At 37.6% G+C, this 18,156-nt stretch overlaps 1 long non-coding RNA gene across 1 annotated transcript; it reads right to left on the bottom strand.

Annotated features, from left to right (window-relative positions):
- Positions 1-15,971: 15,971 nt before the first annotated feature.
- On the bottom strand, positions 15,972-17,592 carry LOC141663725 (uncharacterized). The gene is made up of 4 exons (XR_012551611.1): positions 17,456-17,592; positions 16,872-16,936; positions 16,413-16,640; positions 15,972-16,329 (listed from the first exon to the last, which is right to left on the bottom strand). It is a non-coding gene; the product is annotated as an uncharacterized LOC141663725 (long non-coding RNA).
- Positions 17,593-18,156: the final 564 nt, after the last annotated feature.

Below are 18,156 nucleotides of genomic sequence, written 5' to 3'. Positions count from 1 at the left end.
GGAGCCTCTCCTCCTCCAGCTGCATTCTTTTCTGAATTTTTTGCTCCAGCTTTGCCTCTTCTTCCTTTCTTATTTGTTCTCTGATTTCTTCTAACTTTTTCTTTCTGGTTGCTTCTGTCTCCTTCTTACTAGGCTCTTTTTGATTTTTTTTGCCTTAGTCCCAATTCGGTCGAAGATAGATCTCCTGGATTGCTGAGAGTCCCCGGACTCTTCTTGATCATCATCTTGTTCAAATTCTATCTGAGCCCGGGCTAGTTCATCTCTGTAGAGCCTGATTGCTTCAGCGAGTTCATGGCTTGTTAAGTTAGCCATATGTTCATCTGCAACTGGAACATTGGTGTACTTGTACTGATTGAGCTCTATGACATTTCTAGCATCCCTAACCGGGGTATGCTGCGTCAGTGGTTGCTCCTGGAAGGTCTCCCTGTCTCCTCCAGGTTCTTGAACTTGAGAGGGGTCTTGATCCTGAATATGGGTACTGGCGGAGGGCCTACCAGCCGTACTTTTTCCTGCTCTTGCCATTACCACAATTGTACAAACAACTGACCAAGATTTGAGGCTACAAATGTGGATCTGAGGTTGCTTTTTTGAAGACTATAAAAAATTTCCAGAATAACAGCAAACAAACTTTCTGGGCTTTGCTAATAACAATACCAAACAAGAACAACAGACTCTAGAACACAAAAGAAAATAAGCAAGCTAAAACAGTTCTGGGTTTTAAAATTACCAAGACTATTAAACCCCAGGCTTCAAGACTATCAAGATTATCAAACCCTAAACAACCAAAACTTAACAAACAAGGGCGGGCTCGCACAAACGTTGCTAAAATGAACATTCATATTCAAGAAAGGGTTTGGTTGTTTGTGTTCTTACAGGCTTAAAAGTGGACTCTCTCAAGAGTTTGCTGATGAAGATGAATCCAGGGACACCGAGATCCAAGAATGGAGCGCCCCTCCTTCTAGCGCCAAATGATAACTCCGGTGAGCGGGCGGCTCCGTCCGACGCCGTTCCTGGACCTTCTGGGTATGGATGAGGTGTAGCTGCTGGTTGGGCGCCTGCAAAACAACACCGGAAGGGGGGTTTGGCTCCCACGGTGCCTCCGGTGTAAGAATAAGAACAGGTTTTTGGAGAGGATGAAGATGTATGTATGTATGTAATGTAGAGGTTGTTGTGTGTGTATGGATATGAGAGAGAGAGAGAGAGTGAGTGTGCAAGAGTGTGTAAATTTTCCAACCCCTAAACCCTTCAGCCTTGGGAGTATATATAGCCCGAAGGTAAGGTTTGGGGTAGTTACCTCTAAATTTGGGCCGTTGGATCTTGAGACCAGAGGACGCCTGGCTTGGGTGGATTGCTTACATGTGTCCAGGGGAGGACCACCTCCAGAATGTCCTAACGGCCTTCTGACACGCGTCGTGCTTGTCTGGTGTGTTGGTTGTTGATAGCTGTGTTAGGAATATATGTGCATTAGTTTGATGATATGTTTAACAAAACACTTAAGTAGAAGTCTAGTGTTTGTAGCCTCAACGGATAAGACCACTTTGGCTATCCGTTGATGGTGTAGCTTTACTTAGAAATAAGTCTAGTGTTGTAGCACATTTCAGTCTTTGTATTTGAGATATAATTCTTAGAAGTTGAGAGAAATTATAAGTCATGTTGACTACTAGAGGATATGCAAATAGGAAGGCCAATTGTAAATATTTCATGCCTTGTAATTTTGTATAAATGAAGTGGTATCAACGGATAACTTAAAGACCTTCAACGGATGAGAAACAAAGCTTCAACGGATGTCTCTAAAGCTTCAACGGATAACATCCTTCAACGGATGAGTGCATCAACGGATAGAGCTTCAACTGCTAACACATCAACGGATAAGGCCATCAACGGATGAAGGCTTCAACGGATGTTCTGTTAAATAGCAGTTGATAAGTGGTAGTTGAACTGCAGACAGAGGCACATGGGTTGACAGAGACAACTGAGATGTGATAACCTATTTCAGGAACATCAGAAAAAGCAGCCGTTCTACTCTAATACAAAGAGACAATAGTCAACAATGTACTGGAGAGAACTAGAGTAGAAACAAGTGGAGAACTCATTTTATTATTGTATTTAATCTTTATCTTCACTTGTAAACTTGGTGATATATAAACCAAGTAGCAGCTAGTAATTAGATAAGAACTTTTCCAGAGCTGTTTAGAAAAATCTTGAGAGAAATTTCATCTAGTTTGTACTAGGACGCAGCTGTGATCAACTTCTTGAATCACAGATTTTCTGAAATACCATCTCTGGTGGAACAATAATCCACCAGAAAAGTTTTTAAGGTCTGTTGTGTTCTTTACATTTGTGTTTGAATATATATCTGTCTGTATTAGCTTAAAGCAATTCACACACTTGTTTATCTTAAACACATAGCCTTTGAAACTGCTCAAAACTTGAAAAAGTTTTGAGATTTACATTCAACCCCCCTTCTGTAAATCTCATTGTTAGTCCACTAGGAATAACAATTGGTATCATAGCAAGCTCTTGACACACAAAGAGTTTAAAGATCTTGGAAACTAACAAAGATGAGTGCACAGAAGAACCCTCCTGTTACAATCATGAGTAGGAAGGATATTGGTGTAAAGATCCCAGTCCTGGAAAAGGATAACTATCATCACTGGAAAGTGAAGATGCATTTACATCTTCTTTCTCAAGATGAAAGCTACATCAACTGTATTGAAAATGGTCCTCACATCCCTCACAAAGTAGCCACAGCTGCTACTGCAACAGTTGCTGTTGGACAGTCCATTCCCAAACCAAAAGCAGAATGGACTATTGAAGACATTGAAGAAATCCGCAAGGATAAGAGAGCCATGAACATTTTGTTTAATGGCTTAGATCAAGATATGTTTGACAATGTCATCAATTGCCAAACGGCAAAGGAAGTTTGGGATACTGTACAAATCATCTGTGAAGGAACTGAGCAGGTCAGAGAGAACAAAATGCAGCTTCTCATTCAACAGTATGAGTATTTTCATTTTGAAGAAAATGAATCTTTAAATGACACATTCAATAGATTTCAAAAGCTGTTGAATGGACTGAAGCTGTATGGTAGAGTATACCAAGTCACGGATTCCAACTTAAAATTTCTTAGGTCTCTGCCAAAGGAATGGAAGCCCATGACTGTTTCTTTGAGAAACTCTCAAGATTATAAGAACTTCACTCTTGAAAGATTATATGGAATTTTGAAGACTTATGAACTTGAAATAGAGCGGGATGAACTGTTGGAAAAGGGAAAGAGAAAAGGAGGAACAGTTGCTCTTGTAGCTGATAATGAGAAGATGGAAACCAGGAATGAGGAGAAGACAATGCCAAGTCTCAAAATTGGCACAAGCAAATCAGAATCAAGCAAGGGTAAAGAGCAAGTTGCTGAGAATGAAGACAACTCCAGCCAAGATGACTCTGATGGTATTGATGAGCATCTTGTATTTCTGTCCAGGAGATTTGCAAAGATGAAATTTAGGAAAAACACTAGAGCCACTAAACCTCATAAGAACATGGTGGACAAATCCAAGTTCAAGTGTTACAATTGTGGTAAAAGTGGACACTTTGCAAGTGAGTGCAGAAAGCCAACTTCTGAAAAGAAGAAATTTGATCAAGTAGATTACAAAAAGAAATATTTTGATCTGCTCAAGCAAAAGGAGAGGGCTTTCATTACTCAAGAAAAAGACTGGGCAACTGATGGAGAAGAAGAGGATGAAGATGTGGAATATGTCAACTTGGCTCTCATGGCTGATTCTGAGGAAAATGAAGTTAGTTCATCAAGCAACCAGGTAATCACTACTAATTTAACACAGCTTACTAAAGAAGAGTGCAATGATGCTTTTAATGACATGTCTACTGAATTGTATCATTTGCGTGTTTCTCTTAAATCTCTTGCTAAAGAAAATAGTAGGATTAAAGAGAACAATCTATTTTTAAGTGATAGAAATGCTGTGTTAGAAGATAAGTTGATTGACCTAGAGAAAACTAAGCTACATTGTATATCTGTTGAAAATGAACTAGCTGAATCTGTTAAGAAAGTAGAAATACTTTCTAATCAATTAGAGAGAGAGAGCAAGAGGTGATTAAAGCCTGGAAGACATCTAGGGATGTTAGTGCTAAAATTGCCAAGGTCCAAGGAATTGAATCATTCTGTGAGACTGCCTGGGATAAAAACAAAAAGAAACTGGAATTAATTGATGGGTTGTCAATGGATGTGGAATCAACGGATGATGAAAGTTATCCGTTGAAGGAAGAAAAGGAGCATCCGTTGAAGGTTCCTCAATTAAAATAGGCAGATATTTCTAAAAGTGAAAAACTAAAGAAACTCAACAAAAAGTTTGGTTCAACTTCCAAGAACTTTGTCAAAGGAGAAGCAAGCACATCCAAAGATGTCAGTAAGATGAATATAGGGCATATGACCTTAGAATAGTTAAAGAATAGGCTCAAAGTGGTTGAGGATAAAAAGGAAACTAAAAGGAAATCTAATAGAAATTGGAAGGTAGGGGTTAACAAACATAACAATTAAACACCTGATAAGTATGCTCCTAGGAAAAGCTGTGTGCATTGTAGTAGTGTTAATCATCTATCTGCTAATTGCAAATCTATTAAGAAAACTCCCATATATGTACCCTCTTCCATGCCTAATATGTCTGCATCACCTCTGCATGCTATGCCTGTTATGTCTCAACAGAATCCTTATGCACATTTTGCAAACATGCCATATTTTAACAATCCTTATCTTGCTGCATTTAGTATGCCTCAAATGCCATACAATATGCCTATGTGGAATAACATGTTTGCACAATCCATGCCTTATCAAATTCCAAATGTGCTAAATGATTCTGTGACTAACCCTACACCTCAAGCAACTACATCTAAGATCAAGGTTGACTCAAAGTTACCTAAGTCTAAAGATGCAGGAGGAATGAAGTCTAGGAGAAAGGCTAACAAGAATGGACCCGAGGAAACTTGGGTACCAAAATCAACTTGATTGATTTTATGGTGTGTAGGGAAAAAGAAGAAATCTATGGTACTTGGACAGTGGCTGTTCAAGACACATGACAGGAGATTTCTCCCTGCTCACAGAGTTTAAGGAGAGAGCTGGCCCTAGCATAACCTTTGGAGATGACAGTAAAGGGTTTACTATGGGATATGGCTTGATTTCAACAAGGAATGTCATCATTGATGAAGTTGCATTAGTTGATGGTCTCAAGCATAACTTACTGAGCATCAGTCAACTATGTGATAGAGGGAATACAGTTTCCTTCAATTCTGAAGCCTGTGTTGTCACCAGTAAGAAAGACAACAAAGTGGTTCTAACTGGAGTTAGAAAAGGAAATGTGTACTTAGCTGACTTCAACTCTACAGATGCAGAATCTATTACTTGTCTCTTCAGCAAAGCAAGTCCAGTTGAAAGTTGGCTATGGCACAAGAAGCTATCCCATTTGAATTTCAAGACAATGAATGATCTAGTCAAAAAGGACTTAGTTAGAGGAATTCCTCTAGTTGAATTCTCAAGGGATGGTTTGTGTGATGCTTGTTAGAAAGGCAAACAAAGGAAAGCATCATTCAAAAAGAAGCTTAAAACAACAATTGATGAACCATTACAGCTGCTACATATGGATTTGTTTGGACCAGTCAATGTATTGTCAATTACAAGAAAAAAATATTGCTTAATGATTGTAGATGATTTCTCAAAGTTTTCATGGGTCTATTTTCTTGGATCAAAGGATGAAGCAAGTGAAATCATTATCAATCACATCAGGCAAGTCAATAATCATCCTGACTTGAAGGTTAGGAATATCAGGAGTGACAATGGAACTGAGTTCAAGAATTTGACAATGAGGCTATTCTGTGAAGAAAATGGAATCATGCATGAGTTCTCAGCTCCAAGAACACCTCAGCAAAATGGGGTAGTTGAAAGAAAGAACAGATCTTTAATTGAGGCTTCCAGAACAATGCTTGAAGAATCAAAGTTACCAACATATTTCTGGGCTGAAGCTGTTAATTGTGCCTGTTACACTCAGAATATTTCTTTGATCAATCGAGCTAAAGGCATGACTCCTTATCAGTTGTTCAAGAGAAGAAAACCAACTCTAAACTTTCTTCATGTCTTTGGATGTAAATGCTTTATACTGAGGAATCAATCTGACCATAAAGGGAAGTTTGATGCAAAGGCTGATGAAGGGATATTTGTTGGTTACTCAGCTGGAAAATCTTATAGGGTCTACAATCTAAGAACCAACATTATTATGGAATCTGTGCATGTTGTGTTTGATGATAAAAAGATTGATGGACTAACAGATGAGGGACATCATGAGAGACTCAAATTTGACAACATTGAGATATATTGTGATGATAGTGAAGAGGAGTTTGATGGAGATGACATTTCAAAAGGGATTCAAAATATGCCCTTGGATAATGCACAAAATACTGCATCCGTTGAAAGTCAGAATTCTGCATCCGTTGATAGAGGCAATGCAGTATCCGTTGAAAGACATAGTGCATCATCCGTTGAAGTACATAATGAAGCATCCGTTGATCATAGTTCATCAACGGATAATCGATTTACATCATCAGTTGATAGAACTCCAAGTTCCCTGCAAAGGACCAACAACTCAGGGGGAGTTTCAACTAATCAACACTCTGTCTCACATCATGACAATACTGAGGCCACCTCATCTAGAGCACATCTTCCACCTCAAAGGAAATGGACCAAGAATCATCCCTTTGAACTGATCATTGGTGATGCATCATCTAAAGTGCAAACAAGAAGAGCTACTCAAGATGAATGTCTGTATAGTAGTTTTCTATCTCAGGAGGAACCTAAGAAAGTGGAAGAAGCTTTATTGGATCCAGATTGGATATTAGCTATGCAGGAAGAGCTGAACCAATTTGAGAGAAACAAAGTTTGGAAGCTGGTACCCAAACCAAAGAACAAGAGTCCTATTGACATAAAATGGGTATTCAGAAACAAGATGGATGAAAATGGCATTGTCATAAGGAATAAAGCCAGATTGGTTGCTAAAGGCTATTCTCAACAAGAGGGAATATATTTTGATGAGACAAATGCTACTGTTGCAAGACTTGAAGCCATCAGAATTTTTCTAGCCTATACAACCCATGCCAATTTCAAAGTCTATCAAATGGATGTCAAGAGTGCATTTCTAAATGGGAAATTGGAGGAAGAAGTCTATGTAAGTCAACCTCCAGGGTTTGAAGATCCAAATTTTTCAGACTATGTGTATTATCTGTTGAAAGCACTCTATGGACTGAAGCAAGCACCTAGAGCCTGGTATGAAACCCTATCAAAATTTCTTTTGGAGAATCACTTCACTAGAGGTACTGTTGATAAAACTCTCTTCTTTAGGAATGTTAATGGCTCTAGTATACTTGTTCAAATTTATGTAGATGACATAATGTTTGGTTCTAAAGACAATAAACTTTGCAAAAAGTTTGCTAAGCTAATGCAATGTAAATATGAAATGAGCCTGATGGGAGAACTAACCTATTTTCTTGGTTTACAAGTTAAACAAGTTAGTGATGGAATTTTCATTAGTCAAACTAAATATATTCATGATCTTTTAAAGAAGTTTGACTTAATGGAATGTTCATCTGCAAAAACTCCCATGGCCACTGCCACCAAACTTGAATTAAATAAGACTGAAAGGTCTGTGGACATTACAAGTTATAGAGGCATGGTTGGTTCACTCTTATATTTAACTGCTAGTAGACCAGATATAATATTTGCTACATGTCTGTGTGCTAGATTTCAAGCTGATCCTAGGGAGTCTCACTTAATTGCTATCAAGAGGATTTTCAGATATCTCAAGGGTACACCAAATTTAGGTATTTGGTATCCTAGAGAATCTGGCTTTGATCTAATTGGTTATTCAGATGCAGACTATGCAGGTTGCAAAATAGACAAGAAAAGTACAACAGGCTCCTGCCAATTCCTGGGAAACAAAATTGTATCATGGTTTAGCAAAAAGCAAAATTCAGTCTCTACTTCTACAGCTGAGGCTGAATACATTGCTGCTGGAAGTTGCTGCTCTCAAGTGTTATGGATGAGGAATCAACTCCTTGATTATGGACTTCATGTTGATAGAATTCCTATCTTTTGTGACAACATAAGTGCCATAGCCATAACAGAGAATCCTGTGCAGCACTCAAGGACCAAGCACATTGATATCAAGTACCACTTCATTAGGGAGCATGTCATGAATGGTACAGTGGAACTACATTTTGTTCCAAGTGAACAACAAATTGCAGACATATTTACCAAGCCACTTGATGAATCAACATTCACAAGATTGGTAAGTGAGCTAGGTATGCTTAATTACTCATAAAATTCATGTCCTTATTGTAATTTGAATTGAAGCCTGAAATGTATAAGTTGCTAGAACAAATTTGACTTTTTAACTCAGATTATTCCATCAACGGGTATTCCCTATCCGTTGAAAGTCAAAATTGTTCTATCAACGGATGTTCATTATCCGTTGAAAGACATATACATTTCTGGAATTCTTATCCGTCAACGGATAAAACTGTAGTGCTTTTCAACGGATGACAGTTTACTTTATCCGTTGAAATGTCACATCAGTCGATTCAGATGATTCACAGCCGTTGATTCTATTTTCTTAACCGTTGATACTCATACATACAGCTGTATGTATTTGTTTTAAAGGTAGTTTTAGAATACTTACAGTTTATTCTTAAACGGCTGAAATTCACTTACATATATTTATTGTTTAATCTTTTATTTATGCTTTTTAATTTGAGAAAGTATATAAGCCCTTCTAATTTTTCATTTTTACTTTACGCTTTCTTGAAATTTCAAAGCTTTTACCATTTTCTCTCTGCAAAACCTTCAAGTTATTCTCTGCAATTTCTACTCACAACAATGGCACTAGTAGTAAAAATTATGTCTCAATCTGGGTTCATCTATGAGAAGAGCAATTTCATAGCTTTGGTAGCAAAGAATGAAGCCCACTCAGATTATCATAAAATGATGGACTTCATCAAAAACTGTAAACTTAGCTATGCAATGCTGGAAGCCCCAACGATTTACTGTGAAGTAGTTGAGGAGATTTGGACAACTGCTGAGTTCAACTCCATAGATATGACCATTTCCTTCACTCTCAAAGGTAAAAATCACTGTTTTAACTGTGATGATTTACTAGCATGTTTTAAATTACCTGAGAACAATGCCATGACACCACACACTGATAATGATGTATCCAGCATGTTAGATTCCATAGGTTATTCTCTTATCTCTGCTAGTTTAGGGAGTATTAAAAGAAAAGGCCTTAGGAAAGAATGGAGTTTTCTTGGGGATGCCTTTATCAAGGTTTTCTCTGGGAAAATTAGTAATTTTGATGCCATAACTTCATCTCTTGTTAATATGCTCTATATGCTTGTTTCTGATAGGTATTTTAATTTTAGCAACTATGTTATGCTAGAATTGGGTACTAGATTAGGTAACAAAGCTAATAGACCTAATAACATCTATTATGCTAGATTCTTTATGTTATTGGCTAAACATGTTGCTGAAGGTTTGGTCATAACCAATGAGAATAATAAACTCAAGTGCTGGGCACAAGAGAAAAGAGTTCTTGCAGATTTATTGAGAATGGATCTCAACAGCAGTGTGCCATTGATATATTTACCAATCATGAATGCACCTCAGGTAAGTGAGGTAATTGCTTCTACAACTCCTACTTCTTCCAACCCCTTTATTTCTTTATCTTCTAGTGTGGCCATGGAATCTGTGACAATGCCCCAACAGATTCCTACCAAGGTCACCAAAACTAAACTTTCAAAATCAAAGACAAAGAAAACCACCTCTGTTGTTTCTCAAAAGACAACAGTTGTAACACCTACCATTAACCCTGAGGGGAGTGAACTGGGTGTTAGTGGTGAGGGGAGGGGTGAACATCAAAGAAACCCCCAGGATAAGGAAGGAGAGATAAGTGCTTCCCAAGCTAGCCAAGCCACAGTTTCTCAAAAAGCTGTGGTGGTTGAAAAGGTCTCTAGCATATCCCTAGCTGCATCCTCCCAAAAGGATGTAACTATTGAAAATAGTTCCCAACCAGGAACACAGAACAAACGAGGGAGGGACACTGAAGCCAAACACTCACCAACAAAAGCTTTTATTAGAAGAAAGAGGGCTAGAACCCAATCTTCTACACAGGGTGCACACACTGCACAGATACATCCATCTGTATCTATGCCTTCTCAAACTCAGTTTGATGTGGCTCCAACAAATATGGAGTCACAGCCCCATTCTCTCACAATTAACACACATCAATCACCACACACTTCTTCACCATCTCTGGATGTGGATATGTTATTCCCATCAATTCCTGATTCTCCCTCTTTACAACTCAGGGAGGAGCCCCACTCAAATACAGGTGATCATCATCTTTTAGATGATTTGTTGGATCACCCGCAAATTCTTTCAGATGTAATTGAAGGATCTGTGTCACCAAAACTCAAATCAATCCACACAGATTCAACAGTTATATCACTTTCAATTTCTACTTCTTTTCCTTCTTCAACAGATATCACTCATCCGTTGACAAGTGGTTGTTCTTCAACGGATAAGCTTAACAGCAGTTATCCGTTGATACCATCAGTTTCACCTTCAACGGCTATTCCACATCCGTTGATAGTCTCTACACACACAACTGAAACAATTCCAAGTGTAGAAGACATGATTACTGTACAATCACTTTTAGGACTGAGGGAAGGGAGTGATAATTTGAGTGAGAGGCTGGGTTGCTCCCAGGTAAAAGGAGAGATTGAGAGCTCAAATATGCATGCTATTTCTTCCAGCATGGCAAAAGTAAGTGAGAGGAGTACCACCTTAGTAGGTGAAGGTAAGGGAGTGAGGGGTGTGAGCCAGGGGGAGCCCCTGAAGCAAGAAAATAGAGAAAATGAGAGAAAGGCAGGTACAGCAGACATAAGGGTGGATCCAACCATTGCTAGTGAGTCAATGATTGTGGATGATGCTGAAAAGGAAAGACAATTTCAACAATATTACAAAGCTGTAATTGATAACATTTCCTTGGATGCTGACACTTTTACTCATCCTGTGTCAGCCTATCAGTTGTTGGCTGCTCAGGGCAATGAGGAGGCAGAAAAGACACTACATCTAGTACATACAACGGAATCTCTTCAAAGGGATAAAGCTGCTATTAACAAGATGCTTTCTACAGCTGGTGAGTCATCTGAGGAATTTGGAGTAAATTCTGATGATGATGACTCTGTTTCTTTTGATGGAAGCATGAACTTAGGGGGGGATGAAGGCCCTAGTTCTATTCCAAATTTACCTGAATGGGCCTTGACAAAGGAGTCTACACCAGGGCAATTCAATGTCTCCTTAGTCAAACAAATCAGTTCTATCAATCAGGCCATTCAGAAAACTTCACATGCTGGTACCAAGGCTATCCTTTCAGCTCACCTGGACTCACTGCATCTCATGAAGTTGCAGCAAGTAAGACAGAATCTGAGTGTGGATGAACTCAAAAAGGATATTGCTGACTTGAAATCCTACAATTCTGAAAAATTGGATTCAGTCATGCCCTATGATACAATGCAGGACTTATTGTTGAGATTGAAAAAGGATTCAAATACTGAAAAGAGGCTGGCCAAGTTGGAAGACAGAGTGCAAGTTATTGAAAATTCTGTGGCCACCATTCTTCACAACCAACAATCTCAAACAAGTCTACTTATGCAGCTGGCAAAGGCACAAGGCTTGACCCCTCTCCTTGATGATAACAAAAAGGGGGAGAGTAAAAGGGAAGGGGAAGGAGAGCCATCTACAAAAATCCAAATATCTAAAATGCTAGTTCCTGCCATCACTACTTCTCCAATTATTCAAATCAAAGGAAAGCCTGATGGAATTGATCTAATCCAGCTAGCAGCAGCTGAAATTCAAGTGAAAGAGCAAAGGAGGAGAATTGATGAAAGGATGCAACAGGTGTTTGGCTCTACACAAGATAAATCAATATCTGTGAAACATAGCACAAAGGTTGAACCAATCATTATGGAGCACAAGCCAGAAATGAGGAATAAGGTTGGAGAGACTTCTTTCAAGAATCTAAAACCTATGGTTCTCAAGCCCAACACTAGATCCAGCAAGGACTCTACAAAGAACCCCCTAGACTTTGCTCAGATGAAAGAAGTGGACTTTCCTCTTCCAAAGCCTGATGAAAACAAAATTTTGGGTGCTAACATCATAAAGCACAAGGAGACCAAGGACATAGTTGAAAGAATGAACATGGCCATTATCTTTAGAGAGGGAAAGAGTATCTGTGTGATGCAAGGACATCCCAAATTTCCAAAGGCCAAGAGGGAAGAAACCAAAAGGTTGAAGAAAGAAGCTGAAAAACTCAAGGCTGACAAAAGAGCACAAGCAAAGCTTGAACAACAGCTAAAGTCAAGTCAAGTTGAAGAAGAGAAAGGAATTGAAGTCAGGGGTGAAGACAAGATTGCAAACCTAGATGAGGTTTTTGGGAGTATATTTGGTGAAAGTATGGAGGAAAGAGAGGAATGGCAGAAGGGAAACAGAAGAAAGGCCAAGGCACATAGAAGGAGTGAAGATAACACTGAAGAAACTAAATCAATATCTAAACCACTACCTTCCATTCCTGAACCCTTTGTTGTTGATCCCACTATAAACATCCATGGTGAACCAATCATCCCAAAAGAGGAACCTATTGATTGGGATACCATCAAAATGCCTACCTTTTTAACCATTCTTCCACTACCAAAGAAACAGAAAAGAAAATCCAAATCTACACCTCCCCTAACCTCTAAGAAATTCACTCAAAAACAAAAACCTAAGCCTAAGCCACCCATTTTTAAAGATGATTATGTTCACATCAGTGACATAAAAGAATTGTCAGACATTGAACTCTATCTGGATGAGCTGGAGGATGTAAGGGGAATAGCAGCCTACAGACAGCTACCAGAGAGACTGGTGTTCAAATACAAAGGAGCTGGGGAAAGAACATGGCCTCTCTACAGAATTCTGAATGAAGGCTACTCTACCTTGATCAGAGTCTATTCAACCATACAAAAGGATTCTGGCTTTACCAGGACTGCCAAGACTGAAATTCTCAACAAGATTGCCAACATAAGGAAAACTTGGAGGGAGCCCAATGCTTTGCCCAGAACTTTACTCATTCAAGAAAGAGGGATTACAATCCACAAATCACCTCATTGGTTGATGGAATTTAGAGATGATAAAGGAGTTAGAAGATTTTTCAGACTTGAAGACCAACTCAAGATTGCCAGCAATGAAACTCTCAAGGAAATGCAATCTAAGTTGGATATCAGTGATGAAGATGAAGTTGAATTCTACAGACAACTCCAACTCCAAATTGAGGAAAATGACAGAGGGCTAGGAAAGAAAACAAGGGAACAAAGAAGAAGAAGATGATTTGCTCAGGCTAGAGGAGCACCCTTGGAAATACTGTAAATTTTCAATTACCTCCTAGTACATACACTTTTGCAGCACTTTTAAATTTCTACTTAGTTTCAATTCATATATCTGTTAAGTGTTTTGTTATCATCAAGTTAACCCTGAATTTATGCCTACAATTCTTATAGACATAAATAGGGGGAGATTGTTAGGAATATATGTGCATTAGTTTGATGATATGTTTAACAAAACACTTAAGTAGAAGTCTAGTGTTTGTAGCCTCAACGGATAAGACCACTTTGGCTATCCGTTGATGGTGTAGCTTTACTTAGAAATAAGTCTAGTGTTGTAGCACATTTCAGTCTCTGTATTTGAGATATAATTCTTAGAAGTTGAGAGAAATTATAAGTCATGTTGACTACTAGAGGATATGCAAATAGGAAGGTCAATTGTAAATATTTCATGCCTTGTAATTTTGTATAAATGAAGTGGTATCAACGGATAACTTAAAGACCTTCAACGGATGAGAAACAAAGCTTCAACGGATGTCTCTAAAGCTTCAACGGATAACATCCTTCAACGGATGAGTGCATCAACGGATAGAGCTTCAACTGCTAACACATCAACGGATAAAGCCATCAACGGATGAAGGCTTCAACGGATGTTCTGTTAAATAGCAGTTGATAAGTGGTAGTTGAACTGCAGACAGAGGCACATGGGTTGACAGAGACAACTGAGATGTGGTAGCCTATTTCAGGAATATCAGAAAAAACAGCCGTTCTACTCTAATACAAAGAGACAATAGTCAACAATGTACTGGAGAGAACTGGAGTAGAAACAAGTGGAGAACTCATTTTATTATTGTATTTAATCTTTATCTTCACTTGTAAACTTGGTGATATATAAACCAAGTAGCAGCTAGTAATTAGATAAGAACTTTTCCAGGGCTGTTTAGAAAAATCTTGAGAGAAAATTCATCTAGTTTGTACTAGGACGCAGCTGTGATCAACTTCTTGAATCACAGATTTTCTGAAATACCAACTCTGGTGGAACAACAATCCACCAGAAAAGTTTTTAAGGTCTGTTGTGTTCTTTACATTTGTGTTTGAATATATATCTGTCTGTATTAGTTTAAAGCAATTCACACACTTGTTTATCTTAAACATATAGCCTTTGAAACTGCTCAAAACTTGAAAAAGTTTTGAGATTTACATTCAACCCCCCTTCTGTAAATCTCATTGTTAGTCCACTAGGAATAACAAGCTGTCATAGTCACGTGCCCACGTACCCTTCCTTGGCGGGTTGTGGAATGTGCATGTATTTACTGGGACCCCCCTCATGGTGGCCTGAGCCCTGATCCGGATCCGGGTAGGCATTAGGCCCGGGTTCCGGGTTGGATCCGGATCCGGGTCATGGGATGGGCCCGGGCCCGGTCTCTCCATTTGATTGTTCTGGGAGAGGGGGGTCTCGGTCCATTGATCGAGCCTGGTATCCTTTAGATCCAAGTTGAATCCTAGCCGGGTCTCTTATACCCTATCATCTGGCATATACAAAAAGGGTCAAGCAAATATAAACAGTACAGTTGAGCGACGTCTGGTTTGATTTTGTATAATCCTTAAAACACACAATAAAAAACACAGTAAATAGGAAAGCGTAAAAATAATATAATTCAGGATCAGGATACCCAACCTCGAATATACGTTGAAGAGAATAATACATGTGAAAGTGCAGCGAACTCGAAAAGAAGCAGACTAAGAAATAAAGTGAATGAAAATATTCATTTCAATGGGATTCAAATGATCACATCTACAGTCCGATAAATGTTTCACTATTGTTTTTTGAAAGACACCAAAAATGTAGTTTCTATGAGCATTAAGTTGCACAACTGCTATATGATTAACACTAATTTGTGAAAAAATATTTATTAAAGTGTATTGCAGCAGTTCACTTCTGAGGGTACATTATGTCATCCCCCCACCCGACTTCAGACAAAACCTAGGAGTAAAGAGTTAACACTGAGTTCAATTCATTCAAAATTACATTATCTATTAATTTATTACCTTGTTATTAAAATTCCATCTACTATTGCGAGGAATACAATCTTCATTCCAAAGTAAATTGAGCACCTACACTTGCTTTGCAGTTATTCAGATGTACAACTAATTGAAAATATCACGATTGTGTCGCCATAAGAGAACTGTTATAAGAACATTCACAAAACAGATGGCAAAACAGAAATATAATTGAAAAACCAGGTTCCTTGTTATATACACTCAGACCCTCGCTCTAAACTAGCACTCTGCATCCTAATATCAAGGATAAACAATTTGGATGTGCAGGAAATGCATGCAACATAGCAACAGTGACTAGTCATGCCTACAATTTGTTTCACATATTTTTAATGAATATCAAACTTGAACTTTTAATAGCACAAAGGTTTTAAGTTTAGTCAATATGTCAAGTCGTAAAATATTGAATGGTAAGAAAAAATGTACATTGTATATGACTACCAGGCATAAACTAGTGACAAATTTGAGTACTGCATAGTAGAACGACAACACCGTATTTCAGAATCCAATACAGGCTGAGAGCTACTGTAGATAAAAAACTATGAGTTACCTTAAATAAAACATACCCTTACTAGAGTTAAAACACCACATCAACCTTGCTAGCAAGAATATTTGCTTGGCATGTGATCATTTTCCAATGTAGATGTAAACTCAGAATCACTGTCCCGGAGAAATAAGATATGGCTAGGTATTCTTAAACCAAGCCAAACACCATTATTAGCTTCCAGTACATCCAAATCACGTCTCTTACTCTCATAAACTTCGTATACCTTTCTGTAGTTTTGGAGGAAAGCTATTTTAGCACTTAGCCTGCAGTTTTCAAAACAGCTATGACACATGTTAATCAAGACAATCTTCACAAATTGAATATCAGTTTTGGAGAAAATATGTACATTGAAGAGCCAGCTCTGTAAGTTTCAACATCTCCTCATGTCCTTCTTTGGAAGATAATATCTCCATATCTAGTATATCAGGTGACCAATCATTATTAACAACCATTTTTACCCAATCTGACAAGTTATTAATGCTACTGTCATCTTCTCCCCGAAAGCCTGATTTAATTTCGCCCGGTATTTTTCCAGTTAAGATCTCCAAAAGTATAATGCCAAAGAAATAGACATCTGCTTTAAGAGTGAGCTTTTTAGTTTCTGCAAACTACGGGCATCTTGCTATTGCTAGATTTTTTGATGATTTTTTAGACTATAAGAGGGGTAAAAATCTGAAATCAGATAGCTTGGATTGATATGTTATGTTTTCGTCATTGGCTTGTTGTGTAATTAGTATATTGGAAGATTTAAGGTTGTCGTGAGGGACCTTTTGTGATGGTAAAGAATGGTGTAGGAAATTCATACCTTTTGCCATGTCTTTGATGATTAAAAATCGTGTAATCCAATTCACTGGTATTCTTCCAACTCCTCTGTTTTATGTTAAAAATAAGATGGTTAGTTATACCTATCATTTTCTTTGATTTTTATGAAAAATGTGTAGTGTTAACACATGATTAGGCCATGTTTATCCCCTTATGACTTTCTCTAAATACACATAACAAGATACAATCAAGTACTTATAAAACTGCTTAAGGTTTCTTGTCCTTAGAAGATTAATTAAAGCAACAAAGCTACAAATAGAGCTTACAATCAAAAATCAGAAATTGTAATATGTTTGGAACACAATATTTACAAAAATCCTAATTAACACAGAAGATTAACAAATAAACCCTAATATAACACATACATGTAAAATAATACCCAATTAACACATACATGTAAAACAAAATGCAAGAATCAATAATTAACACTCAATTAAACCCTAATTATCACTATATTGGGTGAAAAATTAAACAAAGAAGCATGAATTAACACCAATCTAGCAATAATCAAACACCCGTCTACAAAAATCGAACATATTTAGGGAAGAAAATTTGGGAAAAATATACATTTCGAGCTTTAAACTACTCTGAGTTGCTTTTATCTCATCTGAGCTTTAAGTCTCCTCTTTCGTTGTGTTTAAGTGCGTGTTTTCGTGTGTGTTTGTGTATGTGAGTGTGTGTCGGGGGAGTTAGAGTATTTGTGTATGAGATGTGTGTGTTCTTAACTTTTTATTATTTTTTTACTTTTTCTACTTAGCCGGGGAAAAAGAAAAATAGAAAGGCCACTTAGAATTTTATAAGTCCACTTGAAATTTTCAAAAAGCCCGCTTAATTTTTTGGCCCAAATCTCCTATATATTGCAATGGTTATGTAATGTATTGCAATAGCATATATTTTGTAACACCCTTCAAATTTTGTTGATTCAATTGCAATGTTTTTAAAACCCCTTGCAATAACATGAACTCAAATCTCAATAGCAACGCTTTTTAAAGATTTTTTTGAAATCTAGTTGCGAAAGCCAATCTATGGTGTAGTGACCCTGAGTAACAATATTTATACACAGTTAAGAAACTAAACTAATTTAATGAAATATTTTAAGTTTAAGTGACAATTTGGGCTAGATAATAAAAAAACAATAAAATCTATATTGTTAAAATAAACAACAAATCAAATCAAACAAATACATATACAGTAATATCAAAACAGCAACATGCATAATCACGATATTATTTATAATATCAAAATAAAAGGTTGTATAAATAAAATTG

The sequence above is a fragment of the Apium graveolens genome, chromosome 6, assembly GCF_009905375.1.
Source record: "Apium graveolens cultivar Ventura chromosome 6, ASM990537v1, whole genome shotgun sequence".
Taxonomy (NCBI): Eukaryota; Viridiplantae; Streptophyta; class Magnoliopsida; order Apiales; family Apiaceae; genus Apium; species Apium graveolens.
The sequence above is the reverse complement of the archived record's forward strand: the minus strand, read 5'-3'. Positions and strand labels throughout refer to the sequence as shown.